Here is a 7,642-nt window from a genome sequence, read left to right as displayed (position 1 = left end):
GGTGATGCTTAATATACTATTGACCTACTCAAAAAGGTTTTTAGCATTGCTTGACCAAAATTTAATTGTGCAGAAGAACAAGGAAAGGGAATGTGTTTTATGTGGTGATATTTACAAATGCTGAGCAGCATCTTGTCCTGCACATGAGCTTGATTACAGCATGCATGTGCTCTCTTTCTCTCTGTGTCCCTCTCTCTGAACTTGAAATATACTTCACACACATAAAAATAGATCTTCCATCATGTCAGTGTCACCTTAAAACCTTCTGAATCCACAGTAATTGCTAGTTTGCAGATATTTTTGTCTAAAGCTAGCTGCCTTCCAGAGAAGGAATAGGCACATACAATATTATCTGGTGAATGTTCAACCTCTGCTAAATAAATCTTCATTTTTGAGCTTGTATAAATATACGGAAAAAAAAAAAGTTTATTGGGGAAAACTAAGACTTCTGTTGATCCCCAGCAGCAGATCATATTTTAGAACAGTTACTCATTAAGGTTAATTATCTTATAAATTTCTAACTCTTTGGATATTAGTCCTTAATTGCAAGCAAGCAAAAAGCAATTTAGACATAATGAAAGCTGATTAATAGCTTTTGAAAGATTATTCAGTTTGAGACCATAGAGTAAGGAAAATAGTATGGGTGGGTTCACAAAACTGGTGTCTAGGAATAAGTAGGTTTCCTTAGGGCTGCAGTGATTTGGAGGCTTTTTATAAGAACCACAGAAATGTGCTTACTTGCCATGTGCAGAGATTGTGCTTCTCAGTGTGGTTTTAAGATTATCAGCTGGTATGCTCAGATTTCATTCAGGCTGCTAGCACAGAAATACAGCAGTATCATGTTTTTAGCGTACTACTGTTAGACAGATATTTGTGCTGGGGTCTCCTGTTGGTGGGACATAACCTGTTCTTTAATGGTACCCATCAGGACATATGCCCTCCTATTCCTACATGGAGTGTTAAGACCCTCTGCTGTTGGCCTCACAGCCCTGGCAGCAGGTGTCCAGGGAGGTCCTCGCAGGTGCTGTGCAGACCAAAGAGTGTGTCTCCATCCAAGGGAGACAGCAGTATGGTGACAGGATCAGCTGTCCAAGGCAGTGGCTCCCTTTGAGGTTAGAGAGCTGTTCAGTGGGCTGTGCTGCTTAGGCTTGCCAGTCACAAAGTTTGGTGGTTTTCCTGTCCAAGTGAGATGGGGATCCTCTACTAACTGTGGTGGGAATTTTCTCGAGGTTGTTGGGTGATCACTAGCTAAAAAGATTTTTTTATAAATATGTGGAGTTGAAACGCTGGCAGCATTTAAGGACTGCTGCCTCTCTCTGTTTTTATCTAATGAACTAATTTTTTATTTTCTCTTGCTACTTTGAACTTGGTTCAATCAGTGGCCATCACTGGCTTCTGTCCTCAGCAAGCAACAGAACCACTTTTAGCAGTATGAAGGTGATCCTTCTAATCCAGTGCACTGGATTAGAATGCAGGAGAGCTGGCTTCTGCACCTCTGCTGTAGGCTTTCCTTGTCAATTTTTGAGCAAATTCATTAAAATGCTTCAGTTGATTGTAAAATAGTTACAGGAGTACTTCCCTGCTACCCTACTTTGCGTATTTGTATTGCCTTCTCTTAGTAGCATGAATTATCTCTTGTATGCACTTAGTGCAGGGAAGATCTAACCTCAGGTGATACCCCCAGGTGCTGTGGGCATACTGGCATAACTACACAGTGTGCTTCCAACTTGGACTTTGCTGTTATCCCCGTGTGAGTCTACTGAGCTCTTGCCTCACAGAGCAGGCACACTCTCTGCCCTGTGGTGTGGGCATCTCCTTATGGACACATACCTGACATAAGACTTCAAAATTAAGCGTGGAAGACTTGGAGCTCTCTTCTCCGAGCAGGGAATTTACTTTGGTGAATGAAAACAAACTTGCAGCCATGCTGAATTTTGAGGAATTGGCCACTTTTGCAAATCTTTTTTCCTTCCCTCCCAGATATTCCATGTTAAGGTGACCAGAATGTAAGTATCTCCTTCTCTGTAAAAGCACATATGTCATCCTACTGATCTTGTTTAGAAGGCATGGGGGAAAATGTCCATGTAGCCTTATCACAAAAGTAAACATTGAATTTGTCTAATGGCCATTCAAAGAAAAGGGAATGTTGTTGGTTCTCCTCAATTTTCCAGGAGCATGTGTATGTGCTATTAAGCCCATAATCACCCGTTTATGTCTGTTTATTCTTACAAAACAGTAAGAATGCTCTTGTTCAATAGCATTAGTCTGTCCTTCCAGGTTTGGAAAACAGCACTTCTCTGCCTTTGAGTAAACCTGGAAAATAATATGAAACACCAGTTGCTGGAGAAACATGGCTGGAAGTACCTTTGGGAAGGGCATCGTGAGCCTGCTGTTAGGGGTTCTGAATTTAGACTGAACCGCTAGAAGTTTTCAGCTCTTGATTTTTGGGGCCTGTTTTTGTTTTATATTGCTTTAAACACTGGCAGTAAGAAAACTTGCTGATTTAAAGTGCTACTTTTGAATGCAAGTTTTCTGAGTGTACTGGGAGGGGTATGTTTGCTTGCTTTTTTCCATGTGGGTTCCTTAGCAAAACGTGTCTTTGATTTAAAAACAGTAACAGTCCTCGGGGAAAAAAATGAACAACTGGTTGAACTAAGCATATTTAAATTTCTACAGGCAGCAATAACAGCCTTTGCGCATTAAGTAAACACAAAGTTGTGCCGGTGGCCTAGATAGGTCCTGCCCACCTCTCTCACTCAAACAGGCTTCAGCTGGCTTTGAAACGGTGTGGTGTTTCACCTGCTAGCAGGATCTCTTGCTCTATTGGCTGAACTGATCTGTAAGCCAGTTAGAAAGGCCCAGCTTGCTTGTTGCAGTAGAAACTGATCCCAAAAGCTTCTTTTCCTGATGAAAGGGAGGACTACTTTTTTTCAGTTACCCTGCTTTTATCACCTGTTTCTGTACAGGCTAACCAGATACTTACTGGAGGTAAGACTAAAATAACCATAGAAGGATAAAGTAGTATAAGTACCAGCCTTGCTTGGGGGCTAAAATTGCTTCTGAAGCCAGTATTTATGAGCTTGTAAAAATTCTTCCTGATTTGGCTGTGTATTTTTTGCTATCAACCATGTGATGTACTAATAACAATTAGCTTGGTAATGATCCATCACGTTAAATATGAGTAGAGGGAAATGATACTGTTTCGGATTAAACAAATTGCTTAAGAAGGGTGAGCTTGTATGTGGGTCTGGTAGGAGATATGTACTTTGAGCCTGAACCCTAGCATCCCAACAGATGAGGAAGAGGAGAGGGGCACTTTCATTTGATTCTTAGCATCCTGTCCTTAAATTCATTCTTCCCAATAACTCTTTCTAAGGATCCTATAAAGCTACAGTGTATCCCCTGGGACAAGGAATGTCCTGGAATGCAAAGTACATGTTTATCAGCAGTTTGAAGTGCGAAGCAGAAATCACAGGGTTGCCTGCTTTCCTTACCCAGTCTGCATTTCTGCACACTTAAAACTTCTCCCCCCCACCCCCCCAGTTTCTGCTGCTTAGCTAGAAGGTAGAGTTATTTCCAGTTCCTAATCTGTCAGCAAATATTTGTATGTGCATGCTGAAGTAATGCTTTGGTTTCCCTGTTTTGGGTGGTACTGCCTCAGTCTGTGGGACTGAGCACATTCTGGACCTGAAATGATTGGTAAGCTGGAGGAACATCCTAAAAGCTGTTTAGGTTTTGCAGTTAGAGTCTCTATTAACTGGAGTTACTTATAACTTCCACTTGTAGACGGTCACAACAGACCCATTTCTAGAAACACAGACCACAAATAATTGTAAAATCACAGATAAATCAATTGAACCAATATCAGCTAAAGATAATAGAGAATTCTGCCTCCCAAGCGTCCCTCAGGAGACACATGGGTAAATAGACCGGCTTTGCAGTGTGCCCTGAATATCAGTATAACACATGAAGGAAACAATTCTGAGAGTCCTGGAGAACAGGTGCCCCCATCTTAGAGATTTGCAAATCCATTTACTGCCTGGACACACGTGCTCTGGTTTCTTACAGAATGGCGAAGAAAAGTCCATTTCTGTGCCTTGCATTCAAGGCACAGAAGTTGCTTAGTAAACCTGCATTTGATGCTTTTCTTAGCCATGTTACAGTCTAAGAGTGCTTGTGTTGGCAAAATGGTATGCTGCAGTGTGTTTGGTGTCAGGCACAACAAAGATGACGCTTGCTTTAGTTTTCTGGATGGCTCTTTAAATTCTTTTAGCCAACAGAAATAATCCCGAATGGCTAAAATGACAAAGTCTGACAGACATAGCCCTGAGAGTTACTGCCCCATATATCTGCTCTGTCGTTGTTATTGGTCCTGGACCAAAATCAACAGGAGGGAGGTAGTGCTTCCACTGAAACAGCTGAAATATAAAGTCTAAGAGCTTGCTCAAGCTGCCAGGGAAGGTGAACTTGCCCTCTGCCACTGGATACTGACGAGAGAGATGCAAGCACCAACTCTGTCAGGACCAGAATGAAGGCAGTAATCCGGGGCAAAGGTGCAGAGAGAAGCACTGAAATAGCTTCTGTCCTCATCTCCCTGGTGTAATTAACTCACCTTCATGTTTCCTACTGAGGCTGTATAAATTGCAGCGTGCTGGCTGTGACTCCTTTGACACATCTCGCTCCAGGAGGCTTTGGTCCTTGCTTCGTTACTTCACGAGCATTACCAAGTGCTCTGTGTTTTCCAGTCTGCAAAATACCAGGTTCTTCAAGCCCAAACATGACAACCCCGCATAACAAGGATTCCCGCATCTCTGTCACAGGGGCACAGCTCCTTGCCTCCTGTATTTCAAAGGTGTTGCTGCAGTTCCTGGGGCAGTACCACTTGAGCTAACTTTAAACTCAGACAGGTAACCATGACGAGCAGACTGCTTAGCAAAAATTGCGTGGGAAGCAGAGTTGCTAAATAGGTGGGGTTAGTCTGTGATGCACTCCTTGATGTCTTTGCAATGTTCTCTTCTTGCATCTGTTGGACTGCAGTGTAGTCCTGTCCTGCTTGTCAAGCCTGCCTGGAGGATACCTCCCCTGCTTACTTCATCATAGAATCATTTAGGTTGGAAAAGACCTTTAAGACTTTCTTGCCTCTGTCTTTACTGGCAACCATTCTCCTTGCACCTCCAGAGTTGAAGGACCACAAGACAGGGATCAGGGCGACAGGGTCCTTCCCACTGTGAGTGAAGACAAGGTTCGTGACTGCCTAAGGAACCTGAACTTACATAAGTCTATAGGTCCTGATGAGATGCATCCCAGAGTCCTGAGAGAATTGGCTGATGTAGTCACCAAGACACTCACCGTGATATTTGAAAAGTCGTGGCAGTCAGGTGAAGTCAGGTGACTGGAAGAAGGGAAATGTTACACCCATTTTTAAAAAGGATAGAAAGGAGGACCCCGGGAACTGCTGACCTGTCAGCCTCACCTCTCTGCCTGGGAAGATCATGGAGCAGATCTTGCTAGAAGCTCTGCTAGGGCACATGGTGGACAGGGAGGTGATTCAGGACAGCCAGCATGGCTTCGCCAAGGGCAAGTCCTGCCTGACCAACCTAGCGGCCTTCTATGATGGAGTGACTACATCAGTGGACAAGGGAGGAGCTATGGATATTATGTATCTGGACTTCTGCAAGGCCTTTGATGCGGTCCCCCACAACATCCTTCTCTCTAAGTTGGAGAGAGACGGATTTGATAGGTGGACTGTTTGGTGGATAAGGAACTGGCTGGATGGTTGCATCCAGAGGGTAGTGGTCAATAGCTCGATGTTCAGATGGAGTCGGGTGACGAGTGGTGTCCCTCAGGGGTCTGTGCTGGGACCAGTGCTGTTTAATATCTTCATCAATGATATAGACAGTGGGAACAAGGGCACCCTCAGCAAGTTTGCAGATGACACCAAGCTGAGTGGTGCAATCAACATGCCTGAGGGATGGGATGCCATCCAAAGGGACCTGGACAAGCTGGAGAAGTGGGGCCATGTGAATCTCATGAGGTCCAACAAGGCCATGTGCAAGGTCCTGCACCTGGGCCAGGGCAATCCTCATAATCAATACAAGCTGAGGGGGCATGATGTGATAGAGAGCAGCCCTGCCGAGGAGGACTTGGGGCTACTGGTGGATGAAAAGCTGGATATGAGCCATCAATGTGCACTTGCAGCCCAGAAGGCCAATGGCATCCTGGGCTGCATCAAGAGAAGTGTGGCCATCAGATCAAGAGAGGTGATTCCCTCTGCTCTGGTGAGACCCCACCTGGAGTACTGCATCCAGCTCTGGAGCCCTCAATACAAGAAGGACGTGGACCTGTTGGAGCGAGTCCAGAGGAGGGCCACGAAAATGATCAGGGGGCTGGAGCACCTCCTCTATGAAGACAGGCTGAAAGAGTTGGGGTTGTTCAGCCCGGAGAAAAGAAGACTCCGGGGAGACCATATAGTGGCCTTCCAGTACCTGAGGGGGGCCTACAGGAAAGGTGGGGAGGGACTGTTTATCAGGGAGTGTGGTGATAGGATGAGGGGCAATGGTTTTAAACTAGAAACGGGTAGATTAGGAAGAAGTTCTTTACCATAAGGGTGGTAAAGCACTGGAACAGTTTGCCCAGAGAGGTGGTGGAGGCCCCATCCCTGGAGACGTTCAAGGATAGGTTGGCTGGGGCCCTGGGCAACCTGATCTAGCTAAAGATGTCCCTGCTCACTGCAGGGGGCTTGGACTAGATGACCTTTGGGGGTCCCTTCCAGCCCAATGCATTCTATGATTCTAGGATTCTATGATCGTCAAGTCCAACCATTAACCTAACACTGCAAAGTCCACTGCTAAACCATGTCCCTAAGTGCCATGTCTACTTATCTTTTAAATGCTTCCATCGTGTCTATGGCAGCTGCTGCATTTGCTTATGTGCAAGAATGATGTTCAGAAAGTAATTATGCATTCCTTGCTGCTTCTAGTGTTGAAGTTGATGGTTTGGTTTTTTGTCTTCTTTTGGAAAATTAGTCACTCATTTGTGTTTGCTCTTTATTTCGTGTCCTTCTGCCATCTGTTTTAATCTAGCTGAGGGGGATGGGGGGGAGGCAAGCCAGCTTCTCACCAGGCCTCTGGGAGGGGGGAAGGAAGAGCAGCAAGAACAGCATGGTCCACAGGATGACAGACTTGCTTATATAAAACAGTCAGCATGCCTCTCAAGTGCAGTTTCTGTTGTTGAGTGACTGGAGAGTGAACCTGTTATGAATTTGGTTATTTTGGCTGGAGCAAGGGAAAATTTCAGACCTGTATTCGTAATTCTCCAGAGGACATGGCAGATTTATTTCTATAATTCATTAGATGAGGGGATTCAGTTTCCTCTCATTTAAGGCTGGTCTGAATCCCTAGTCCAGACCTTTCAGGATAGTGATCTGGATAGTTGCCTCATATTGTATAAGGTGTGGAAGAGCTCCAGAGGATCAGGTCTTGGACGATAGTGCCTGTGGGAGCTGCTTCCTGCCATGACTGCTGCTGCTGCTGTTCTGAGCTGTGTAAATAAATATCTGTGAGAAATTAATTAGTATCTGGGCATCCCATCCCCTTGTGTGAGCTCTACACTAAGCAAAATGGTACCTTCATGTCGGCAGGTA

Source organism: Leptosomus discolor, chromosome 1, assembly GCF_034619465.1.
Source record: "Leptosomus discolor isolate bLepDis1 chromosome 1, bLepDis1.hap2, whole genome shotgun sequence".
Lineage (NCBI taxonomy): Eukaryota > Metazoa > Chordata > Aves > Leptosomiformes > Leptosomidae > Leptosomus > Leptosomus discolor.
The sequence above is the reverse complement of the archived record's forward strand: the minus strand, read 5'-3'. Positions refer to the sequence as shown.